Genomic DNA, 12,908 nt, shown 5'->3' on the forward strand with positions numbered 1-12,908 from the left:
TTTATTAAAATGAATATCCAAGTGTTTTAATTGACATCAGAAGATGAAAACAATAAACCCTGAGAACATAGAAAAAAGATAAATAAAGATATGAGCAGTACTTAATACAACAGAAAACGTATAAAATTCAGGTGATTTAGTAAGTCCAAAGAATCTTATTTGAAAAGAATTAAAAGACACACTTTGATTAAGGAAAACCAAAACATAAGTAAAGAATATACAGAAAGAGTCAGGACAATGTTAGAGCAGAGAATATATGAAATGCCAGTAAATTTGAATATTTCTGTAAAGTGGACCATTTACTAGCTCCTAAAGTTTACCAACACTGACACAAGAGGAATTTTTTTAAGGTCATCATGTCTGCCCTTGGCATTCCCGGAACGCCCTGGCCTCAGAATGCAGCCTCTGTAGTCCATGGTAACCTGCGGAGAGGGGGCGGGGCTGAGGGAGTTTGGAACACTGCCCTCACTGAGGGAGTGGGTGTGGCCATCTCTGCTGTGACTGAACAAAGGGCAGGGGAGCAGGGGGCCCAGGGCAGGGCCCTCAGAGCCCGGCAAGCCCAGTGGAGTGTCACAAGCTTTTAGGACCAGGCCAAAGGGCGCCTTCTTTGTCTGCACAGCTGCCCAAACTCTCACCTTTCCACTCAGGCCGCCCTCTTACTTGCAGTGTGTGTGGAACGTGTCCATGCAGTATACCGCGCTGCACAGATAAGCATAGGTCTGGGCATCGTAGCTTCCTGCCAGGTGAGCGAAGTTCGCAGGCAGATGGGTCCCTGGGACACACGCGGAGATGCTCCTTCCCGGGTCACAGGCCGCCCACTGCCCCTGCCCCAGATCGGGGGCCGCAAAGCAGCCCTGTCTGAGTCCCCTGCCTCTAGAGGGAGTATTGGACCAACACTTGTAGAAAACGGGGTCCTTGCGGGCCACTCATTGGAGGGACACAAATAAATCTTTGCCGACTTTCTGCTGAAACTTACGAGCGTTCACACCTAAGCCTCTTACAAGGCCAGCTGTTTAGCTAAACATGAGCTCATGATCTAAATTTACACAATAATGAAGAAAGCAGCTACAAGGGGAGACAATCAGCCAAAACCATCAATACCTGAATTAGATTCCCAAGGCCATCCATCAGATGAAGGAATAATCGGGTGCAAGGCAGAAAATATACATAAAACTGGAACTGAAACAAGGCACAAGGATGTTTTCAAAGACTGGTAGGATCTCTAAAACATTTTTCAAGGACATGTCATTGATAAAGCTAAATACTCCAAGGTTGTGTAATACAACAGATTAATCATTGAGAAGAGTGAAATTATGCTGTTTTGAAAACTATGGCAGGTCAGATTTTCTGCCTAATTATATAAGAAGATTTCTCTAAAAAATACACTTTATTTCAAAGAGTTATTGGCTGTGAAATATGTTAAGGGTATTTCAAATGGCTTGTCTGCAAAGAAAGGTGAGATGTAGGGAATCACAGAAAGTCGAGGGGAAAATAGGTCAATATATACATTGCTGTATGGTGAACTAAGCCTTAGGCCAGCAACAATGGAGAGGACCTGACCCTTAGACACGTACAAGTAAGCTGGAATCTTCAAAAGTTCAAATCTTTATAAGTAAAAAGATTTATTAAAATGAATAACCAAGTGTTTTAATTGACATCAGAAGATGAAAACAATAAACCCTGAGAACATAGAAAAAAGATAAATAAAGATATGAGCAGAACTTAATACAACAGAAAACGTATAAAATTCAGGTGATTTAGTAAGTCCAAAGAATCTTCTTTGAAAAGATTTAAAAGACACACTTTGATTAAGGAAAACCAAAACATAAGTAAAGAATATACAGAGAGAGTGAGGACAATGTTAGAGCAGACAATATATGAAATGCCAGTAAATTTGAACATTTCTGTCAAGTGGACCATTTCCTAGCTCCTAAAGTTTACCAACACTGACACAAGAGGAAATCTTTTAAGGTCATCATGTCTGCCCTTGGCATTCTCGGAACGCACTGGCCTCCGAATGCAGCCTCTGTAGTCCATGGTAACCTGCGGAGAGGGGGCGGGGCTGAGGGAGGTTGGAACACTGCCCTCACTGAGGGAGTGGGTGTGGCCATCTCTGCTGTGACTGAACAAAGGGCAGGGGAGCAGGGGGCCCAGGGCAGGGCCCTCAGAGCCCGGCAGGCCCAGTGGAGTGTCACAAGCTTTTAGGCCCAGGCCAAAGGGCTCCTTCTTTGTCTGCACAGCTGCCCAAACTCTCACCTTTCCACTCAGGCCGCCCTCTTACTTAAAGTGTGTGTGGAACGTGTCCGCGCAGTACACCGCGCTGCAGAGATAAGCATAGTTCTGGGCATCGTAGCTTCCTGCCAGGTGACCGAAGTTCGCAGGCAGATGGGTCCAGGGACACATGCGGAGAGGCTCCTGCCCGGGTCACAGGCCGCCCACTGCCCCTGCCCCAGATCGGGGGCCGCAAAGCAGCCCTGTCTGAGTCCCCTGCCTCTAGAGGGAGTATTGGACCAACACTTGTAGAAAACGGGGTCCTTGCGGGCCACTCATTGGAGGGACACAAATAAATCTTTGCCGACTTTCTGCTGAAACTTACGAGCGTTCACACCTAAGCCTCTTACAAGGCCAGCTGTTTAGCTAAACATGAGCTCATGATCTAAATTTACACAATAATGAAGAAAGCAGCTACAAGGGGAGACAATCAGCCAAAACCATCAATACCTGAATTAGATTCCCAAGGCCATCCATCAGATGAAGGAATAATCGGGTGCAAGGCAGAAAATATACATAAAACTGGAACTGAAACAAGGCACAAGGATGTTTTCAAAGACTGGTAGGATCTCTAAAACATTTTTCAAGGACATGTCATTGATAAAGCTAAATACTCCAAGGTTGTGTAATACAACAGATTAATCATTGAGAAGAGTGAAATTATGCTGTTTTGAAAACTATGGCAGGTCAGATTTTCTGCCTAATTATATAAGAAGATTTCTCTAAAAAATACACTTTATTTCAAAGAGTTATTGGCTGTGAAATAAGTTAAGGGTATTTCAAATGGCTTGTCTGCAAAGAAAGGTGAGATGTAGGGAATCACAGAAAGTCGAGGGGAAAATAGGTCAATATATACATTGCTGTATGGTGAACTAAGCCTTAGGCCAGCAACAATGGAGAGGACCTGACCCTTAGACACGTACAAGTAAGCTGGAATCTTCAAAAGTTCAAATCTTTATAAGTAAAAAGATTTATTAAAATGAATAACCAAGTGTTTTAATTGACATCAGAAGATGAAAACAATAAACCCTGAGAACATAGAAAAAAGATAAATAAAGATATGAGCAGAACTTAATACAACAGAAAACGTATAAAATTCAGGTGATTTAGTAAGTCCAAAGAATCTTCTTTGAAAAGATTTAAAAGACACACTTTGATTAAGGAAAACCAAAACATAAGTAAAGAATATACAGAGAGAGTGAGGACAATGTTAGAGCAGACAATATATGAAATGCCAGTAAATTTGAACATTTCTGTCAAGTGGACCATTTCCTAGCTCCTAAAGTTTACCAACACTGACACAAGAGGAAATCTTTTAAGGTCATCATGTCTGCCCTTGGCATTCTCGGAACGCACTGGCCTCCGAATGCAGCCTCTGTAGTCCATGGTAACCTGCGGAGAGGGGGCGGGGCTGAGGGAGGTTGGAACACTGCCCTCACTGAGGGAGTGGGTGTGGCCATCTCTGCTGTGACTGAACAAAGGGCAGGGGAGCAGGGGGCCCAGGGCAGGGCCCTCAGAGCCCGGCAGGCCCAGTGGAGTGTCACAAGCTTTTAGGCCCAGGCCAAAGGCCGCCTTCTTTGTCTGCACAGCTGCCCAAACTCTCACCTTTCCACTCAGGCCGCCCTCTTACTTAAAGTGTGTGTGGAACGTGTCCGCGCAGTACACCGCGCTGCAGAGATAAGCATAGTTCTGGGCATCGTAGCTTCCTGCCAGGTGACCGAAGTTCGCAGGCAGATGGGTCCAGGGACACATGCGGAGAGGCTCCTGCCCGGGTCACAGGCCGCCCACTGCCCCTGCCCCAGATCGGGGGCCGCAAAGCAGCCCTGTCTGAGTCCCCTGCCTCTAGAGGGAGTATTGGACCAACACTTGTAGAAAACGGGGTCCTTGCGGGCCACTCATTGGAGGGACACAAATAAATCTTTGCCGACTTTCTGCTGAAACTTACGAGCGTTCACACCTAAGCCTCTTACAAGGTCAGCTGTTTAGCTAAACATGAGCTCATGATCTAAATTTAAACAATAATGAAGAAAGCAGCTACAAGGGGAGACAATCAGCCAAAACCATCAATACCAGAATTAGATTCCTAAGACCATCCATCAGATGTAGGAATAATCGGGTGCAAGGCAGAAAATATACATAAAACTAGAACTGAAACAAGGCACAAGGATGTTTTCAAAGACTGCTAGGATCTCTAAAACATTTTTCAAGGACATGTCATTGATAAAGCTAAATACTCCAAGGTTGTGTAATACAACAGATTAATCATTGAGAAGAGTGAAATTATGCTGTTTTGAAAACTATGCCAGGTCAGATTTTCTGCCTAATTATATAAGAAGATTTCTCTGAAAAATAGACATTATTTCAAAGACTTATTGGCTGTGAAATAAGTTAAGGGTATTTCAAATGGCTTGTCTGCAAAGAAAGGTGAGATGTAGGGAATCACAGAAAGTCGAGGGGAAAATACGTCAATATATACATTGCTGTATGGTGAACTAAGCCTTCGGCCTGCCAAAATGGAGAGGACCTGACCCTTAGACACGTACAAGTAAGCTGGAATCTTCAAAAGTTCAAATCTTTATAAGTAAAAAGATTTATTAAAATGAATAACCAAGTGTTTTAATTGACATCAGAAGATGAAAACAATAAACCCTGAAACATAGAAAAAAGATAAATAAAGATATGAGCAGAACTTAATACAACAGAAAACGTATAAAATTCAGGTGATTTACTAAGTCCAAAGAATCTTCTTTGAAAAGATTTAAAAGACACATTTTGATTAAGGAAAACCAAAACATAAGTAAAGAATATACAGAAAGAGTCAGGACAATGTTAGAGCAGAGAATATATGAAATGCCAGTAAATTTGAACATTTCTGTCAAGTGGACCATTTCCTAGCTCCTAAAGTTTACCAACACTGACACAAGAGGAAATCTTTTAAGGTCATCATGTCTGCCCTTGGCATTCTCGGAACGCCCTGGCCTCAGAATGCAGCCTCTGTAGTCCATGGTAACCTGCGGAGAGGTGGCGGTGCTGAGGGAGGTTGGAACACTGCCCTCACTGAGGGAGTGGGTGTGGCCATCTCTGCTGTGACTGAACTAATGGCAGGGGAGCAGGGGGCCCAGGGCATGGCCCTCAGAGCCCGGCAGGCCCAGTGGAGTGTCACAAGCTTTTAGCCCCAGGCCAAAGGGCGCCTTCTTTGTCTGCACAGCTGCCCAAACTCTCACCTTTCCACTCAGGCCTCCCTCATACTTGAAGTGTGTGTGGAACGTGTCCGCGCAGTACACCGCGCTGCACAGCTAAGCATAGGTCTTGGCATCGTAGCTTCCTGCCAGGTGACCGAAGTTCGCAGGCAGATGGGTCCCTGGGACACACGCGGAGAGGCTCCTGCCCGGGTCACAGGCCGCCCACTGCCCCTGCCCCAGATCGGGGGCCGCAAAGCAGCCCTGTCTGAGTCCCCTGCCTCTAGAGGGAGTATTGGACCAACACTTGTAGAAAACGGGGTCCTTGCGGGCCACTCATTGGAGGGACACAAATAAATCTTTGTCGACTTTCTGCTGAAACTTACGAGCGTTTACACCTAAGCCTCTTACAAGGTCAGCTGTTTAGCTAAACATGAGCTCATGATCTAAATTTACACAATAATGAAGAAAGCAGCTACAAGGGGAGACAATCAGCCAAAACCATCAATACCTGAATTAGATTCCCAAGGCCATCCATCAGATGTAGGAATAATCGGGTGCAAGGCAGAAAATATACATAAAACTGGAACTGAAACAAGGCACAAGGATGTTTTCAAAGACTGGTAGGATCTCTAAAACATTTTTCAAGGACATGTCATTGATAAAGCTAAATACTCCAAGGTTGTGTAATACAACAGATTAATCATTGAGAAGAGTGAAATTATGCTGTTTTGAAAACTATGGCAGGTCAGATTTTCTGCCTAATTCTATAAGAAGATTTCTCTAAAACATACACATTATTTAAAAGACTTATTGGCTGTGAAATAAGTTAAGGGTATTTCAAATGGCTTGTCTGCAAAGAAAGGTGAGATGTAGGGGATCACAGAAAGTCGAGGGGAAAATAGGTCAATATATACATTGCTGTATGGTGAACTAAGCCTTAGGCCAGCAACAATGGGGAGGACCTGACCCTTAGACACGTACAAGTAAGCTGGAATCTTCAAAATTTCAAATCTTTATAAGTAAAAAGATTTATTAAAATGAATAACCAAGTGTTTTAATTGACATCAGAAGATGAAAACAATAAACCCTGAGAACATAGAAAAAGGATAAATAAAGATATTAGCAGAACGTAATACAACAGAAAACGTATAAAATTCAGGTGATTTAGTAAGTCCAAAGAATCTTCTTTGAAAAGATTGAAAAGACACACTTTGATTAAGGAAAACCAAAACATAAGTAAAGAATATACAGAAAGAGTCAGGACAATGTTAGAGCAGAGAATATATGAAATGCCAGTAAATTTGAACATTTCTGTCAAGTGGACCATTTCCTAGCTCCTAAAGTTTACCAACACTGACACAAGAGGAAATCATTTAAGGTCATCATGTCTGCCCTTGGCATTCTTGGAACGCCCTGGCCTCAGAATGCAGCCTCTGTAGTCCATGGTAACCTGCGGATAGGGGGCGGGGCTGAGGGAGGTTGGAACACTGCCCTCACTGAGGGAGTGGGTGTGGCCATCTCTGCTGTGACTGAACAAAGGGCAGGGGAGCAGGGGGCCCAGGGCAGGGCCCTCAGAGCCCGGCAGGCCCAGTGGAGTGTCACAAGCTTTTAGGCCCAGGCCAAAGGGCGCCTTCTTTGTGTGCACAGCTGCCCAAACTCTCACCTTTCCACTCAGGCCGCCCTCTTACTTGAAGTGTGTGTGGAACGTGTCCATGCAGTATACCGCGCTGCACAGCTAAGCATAGGTCTGGGCATCGTAGCTTCCTGCCAGGTGACCGAAGTTCGCAGGCAGATGGGTCCCTGGGACACACGCGGAGAGGCTCCTGCCCGGGTCACAGGCCGCCCACTGCCCCGCCCCAGATTGGGGGCCGCAAAGAAGCCCTGTCTGAGTCCCCTGCCTCTAGAGGGAGTATTGGACCAACACTTGTAGAAAACGGGGTCCTTGCGGGCCACTCATTGGAGGGACACAAATAAATCTTTGCCGACTTTCTGCTGAAACTTACGAGCGTTTACACCTAAGCCTCTTACAAGGTCAGCTGTTTAGCTAAACATGAGCTCATGATCTAAATTTACACAATAATGAAGAAAGCAGCTACAAGGGGAGACAATCAGCCAAAACCATCAATACCTGAATTAGATTCCCAAGGCCATCCATCAGATGAAGGAATAATCGGGTGCAAGGCAGAAAATATACATAAAACTGGAACTGAAACAAGGCACAAGGATGTTTTCAAAGACTGGTAGGATCTCTAAAACATTTTTCAAGGACATGTCATTGATAAAGCTAAATACTCCAAGGTGGTGTAATACAACAGATTAATCATTGAGAAGAGTGAAATTATGCTGTTTTGAAAACTATGGCAGGTCAGATTTTCTGCCTAATTATATAAGAAGATGTCTCTAAAAAATACACATTATTTCAAAGACTTATTGGCTGTGAAATAAGTTAAGGGTATTTCAAATGGCTTGTCTGCAAAGAAAGGTGAGATGTAGGGAATCACAGAAAGTCGAGGGGAAAATAGGTCAATATATACATTGCTGTATGGTGAACTAAGCCTTAGGCCAGCAACAATGGAGAGGACCTGACCCTTAGACACGTACAAGTAAGCTGGAATCTTCAAAAGTTCAAATCTTTATAAGTAAAAAATTTATTAAAATGAATATCCAAGTGTTTTAATTGACATCAGAAGATGAAAACAATAAACCCTGAGAACATAGAAAAAAGATAAATAAAGATATGAGCAGTACTTAATACAACAGAAAACGTATAAAATTCAGGTGATTTAGTAAGTCCAAAGAATCTTCTTTGAAAAGAATTAAAAGACACACTTTGATTAAGGAAAACCAAAACATAAGTAAAGAATATACAGAAAGAGTCAGGACAATGTTAGAGCAGACAATATATGAAATGCCAGTAAATTTGAACATTTCTGTCAAGTGGACCATTTCCTAGCTCCTAAAGTTTACCAAAACTGACACAAGAGGAAATCATTTAAGGTCATCATGTCTGCCCTTGGCATTCTTGGAACGCCCTGGCCTCAGAATGCAGCCTCTGTAGTCCATGGTAACCTGCGGAGAGGGGGCGGGGCTGAGGGAGGTTGGAACACTGCCCTCACTGAGGGAGTGGGTGTGGACATCTCTGCTGTGACTGAACAAATGGCAGGGGAGCAGGGGGCCCAGGGCAGGGCCCTCAGAGCCCGGCAGGCCCAGTGGAGTGTCACAAGCTTTTAGGCCCAGGCCAAAGGGCGCCTTCTTTGTCTGCACAGCTGCCCAAACTCTCACCTTTCCACTCAGGCGGCCCTCTTACTTGAAGTGTGTGTGGAACGTGTCCGTGCAGTATACCGCACTGCACAGATAAGCATAGGTCTGGGCATCGTAGCTTCCTGCCAGGTGACCGAAGTTCGCAGGCAGATGGGTCCCTGGGACACACGCGGAGAGGCTCCTGCCAGGGTCACAGGCCGCCCACTGCCCCTGCCGCAGATCGGGGGCCGCAAAGCAGCCCTGTCTGAGTCCCCTGCCTCTAGAGGGAGTATTGGACCAACACTTGTAGAAAACGGGGTACTTGCGGGCCACTCATTGGAGGGACACAAATAAATCTTTGCCGACTTTCTGCTGAAACTTACGAGCGTTCACACCTAAGCCTCTTACAAGGTCAGCTGTTTAGCTAAATATGAGCTCATGATCTAAATTTACACAATAATGAAGAAAGCAGCTACAAGGGGAGACAATCAGCCAAAACCATCAATACCAGAATTAGATTCCTAAGACCATCCATCAGATGTAGGAATAATCGGGTGCAAGGCAGAAAATATACATAAAACTGGAACTGAAACAAGGCACAAGGATGTTTTCAAAGACTGGTAGGATCTCTAAAACATTTTTCAAGGACATGTCATTGATAAAGCTAAATACTCCAAGGTGGTGTAATACAACAGATTAATCATTGAGAAGAGTGAAATTATGCTGTTTTGAAAACTATGGCAGGTGAGATTTTCTGCCTAATTATATAAGAAGATGTCTCTAAAAAATACACATTATTTCAAAGACTTATTGGCTGTGAAATAAGTTAAGGGTATTTCAAATGGCTTGTCTGCAAAGAAAGGTGAGATGTAGGGAATCACAGAAAGTCGAGGGGAAAATAGGTCAATATATACATTGCTGTATGGTGAACTAAGCCTTAGGCCAGCAACAATGGAGAGGACCTGACCCTTAGACACGTACAAGTAAGCTGGAATCTTCAAAAGTTCAAATCTTTATAAGTAAAAAGATTTATTAAAATGAATATCCAAGTGTTTTAATTGACATCAGAAGATGAAAACAATAAACCCTGAGAACATAGAAAAAAGATAAATAAAGATATGAGCAGTACTTAATACAACAGAAAACGTATAAAATTCAGGTGATTTAGTAAGTCCAAAGAATCTTCTTTGAAAAGAATTAAAAGACACACTTTGATTAAGGAAAACCAAAACATAAGTAAAGAATATACAGAAAGAGTCAGGACAATGTTAGAGCAGAGAATATATGAAATGCCAGTAAATTTGAATATTTCTGTAAAGTGGACCATTTACTAGCTCCTAAAGTTTACCAACACTGACACAAGAGGAATTTTTTTAAGGTCATCATGTCTGCCCTTGGCATTCCCGGAACGCCCTGGCCTCAGAATGCAGCCTCTGTAGTCCATGGTAACCTGCGGAGAGGGGGCGGGGCTGAGGGAGTTTGGAACACTGCCCTCACTGAGGGAGTGGGTGTGGCCATCTCTGCTGTGACTGAACAAAGGGCAGGGGAGCAGGGGGCCCAGGGCAGGGCCCTCAGAGCCCGGCAAGCCCAGTGGAGTGTCACAAGCTTTTAGGACCAGGCCAAAGGGCGCCTTCTTTGTCTGCACAGCTGCCCAAACTCTCACCTTTCCACTCAGGCCGCCCTCTTACTTGCAGTGTGTGTGGAACGTGTCCATGCAGTATACCGCGCTGCACAGATAAGCATAGGTCTGGGCATCGTAGCTTCCTGCCAGGTGAGCGAAGTTCGCAGGCAGATGGGTCCCTGGGACACACGCGGAGATGCTCCTTCCCGGGTCACAGGCCGCCCACTGCCCCTGCCCCAGATCGGGGGCCGCAAAGCAGCCCTGTCTGAGTCCCCTGCCTCTAGAGGGCGTATTGGACCAACACTTGTAGAAAACGGGGTCCTTGCGGGCCACTCATTGGAGGGACACAAATAAATCTTTGCCGACTTTCTGCTGAAACTTACGAGCGTTCACACCTAAGCCTCTTACAAGGCCAGCTGTTTAGCTAAACATGAGCTCATGATCTAAATTTACACAATAATGAAGAAAGCAGCTACAAGGGGAGACAATCAGCCAAAACCATCAATACCTGAATTAGATTCCCAAGGCCATCCATCAGATGAAGGAATAATCGGGTGCAAGGCAGAAAATATACATAAAACTGGAACTGAAACAAGGCACAAGGATGTTTTCAAAGACTGGTAGGATCTCTAAAACATTTTTCAAGGACATGTCATTGATAAAGCTAAATACTCCAAGGTTGTGTAATACAACAGATTAATCATTGAGAAGAGTGAAATTATGCTGTTTTGAAAACTATGGCAGGTCAGATTTTCTGCCTAATTATATAAGAAGATTTCTCTAAAAAATACACTTTATTTCAAAGAGTTATTGGCTGTGAAATAAGTTAAGGGTATTTCAAATGGCTTGTCTGCAAAGAAAGGTGAGATGTAGGGAATCACAGAAAGTCGAGGGGAAAATAGGTCAATATATACATTGCTGTATGGTGAACTAAGCCTTAGGCCAGCAACAATGGAGAGGACCTGACCCTTAGACACGTACAAGTAAGCTGGAATCTTCAAAAGTTCAAATCTTTATAAGTAAAAAGATTTATTAAAATGAATAACCAAGTGTTTTAATTGACATCAGAAGATGAAAACAATAAACCCTGAGAACATAGAAAAAAGATAAATAAACATATGAGCAGAACTTAATACAACAGAAAACGTATAAAATTCAGGTGATTTAGTAAGTCCAAAGAATCTTCTTTGAAAAGATTTAAAAGACACACTTTGATTAAGGAAAACCAAAACATAAGTAAAGAATATACAGAGAGAGTGAGGACAATGTTAGAGCAGACAATATATGAAATGCCAGTAAATTTGAACATTTCTGTCAAGTGGACCATTTCCTAGCTCCTAAAGTTTACCAACACTGACACAAGAGGAAATCTTTTAAGGTCATCATGTCTGCCCTTGGCATTCTCGGAACGCACTGGCCTCCGAATGCAGCCTCTGTAGTCCATGGTAACCTGCGGAGAGGGGGCGGGGCTGAGGGAGGTTGGAACACTGCCCTCACTGAGGGAGTGGGTGTGGCCATCTCTGCTGTGACTGAACAAAGGGCAGGGGAGCAGGGGGCCCAGGGCAGGGCCCTCAGAGCCCGGCAGGCCCAGTGGAGTGTCACAAGCTTTTAGGCCCAGGCCAAAGGCCGCCTTCTTTGTCTGCACAGCTGCCCAAACTCTCACCTTTCCACTCAGGCCGTCCTCTTACTTAAAGTGTGTGTGGAACGTGTCCGCGCAGTACACCGCGCTGCAGAGATAAGCATAGTTCTGGGCATCGTAGCTTCCTGCCAGGTGACCGAAGTTCGCAGGCAGATGGGTCCAGGGACACATGCGGAGAGGCTCCTGCCCGGGTCACAGGCCGCCCACTGCCCCTGCCCCAGATCGGGGGCCGCAAAGCAGCCCTGTCTGAGTCCCCTGCCTCTAGAGGGAGTATTGGACCAACACTTGTAGAAAACGGGGTCCTTGCGGGCCACTCATTGGAGGGACACAAATAAATCTTTGCCGACTTTCTGCTGAAACTTACGAGCGTTCACACCTAAGCCTCTTACAAGGTCAGCTGTTTAGCTAAACATGAGCTCATGATCTAAATTTACACAATAATGAAGAAAGCAGCTACAAGGGGAGACAATCAGCCAAAACCATCAATACCAGAAGTAGATTCCTAAGACCATCCATCAGATGTAGGAATAATCGGGTGCAAGGCAGAAAATATACATAAAACTGGAACTGAAACAAGGCACAAGGATGTTTTCAAAGACTGGTAGGATCTCTAAAACATTTTTCAAGGACATGTCATTGATAAAGCTAAATACTCCAAGGTGGTGTAATACAACAGATTAATCATTGAGAAGAGTGAAATTATGCTGTTTTGAAAACTATGCCAGGTCAGATTTTCTGCCTAATTATATAAGAAGATGTCTCTAAAAAATACACATTATTTCAAAGACTTATTGGCTGTGAAATAAGTTAAGGGTATTTCAAATGGCTTGTCTGCAAAGAAAGGTGAGATGTAGGGAATCACAGAAAGTCGAGGGGAAAATAGGTCAATATATACATTGCTGTATGGTGAACTAAGCCTTAGGCCAGCAACAATGGAGAGGACCTGACCCTTAGA

The sequence above is a fragment of the Mesoplodon mirus genome, assembly GCF_964341445.2.
Source record: "Mesoplodon mirus genome assembly, chromosome: 1".
NCBI lineage: Eukaryota > Metazoa > Chordata > Mammalia > Artiodactyla > Ziphiidae > Mesoplodon > Mesoplodon mirus.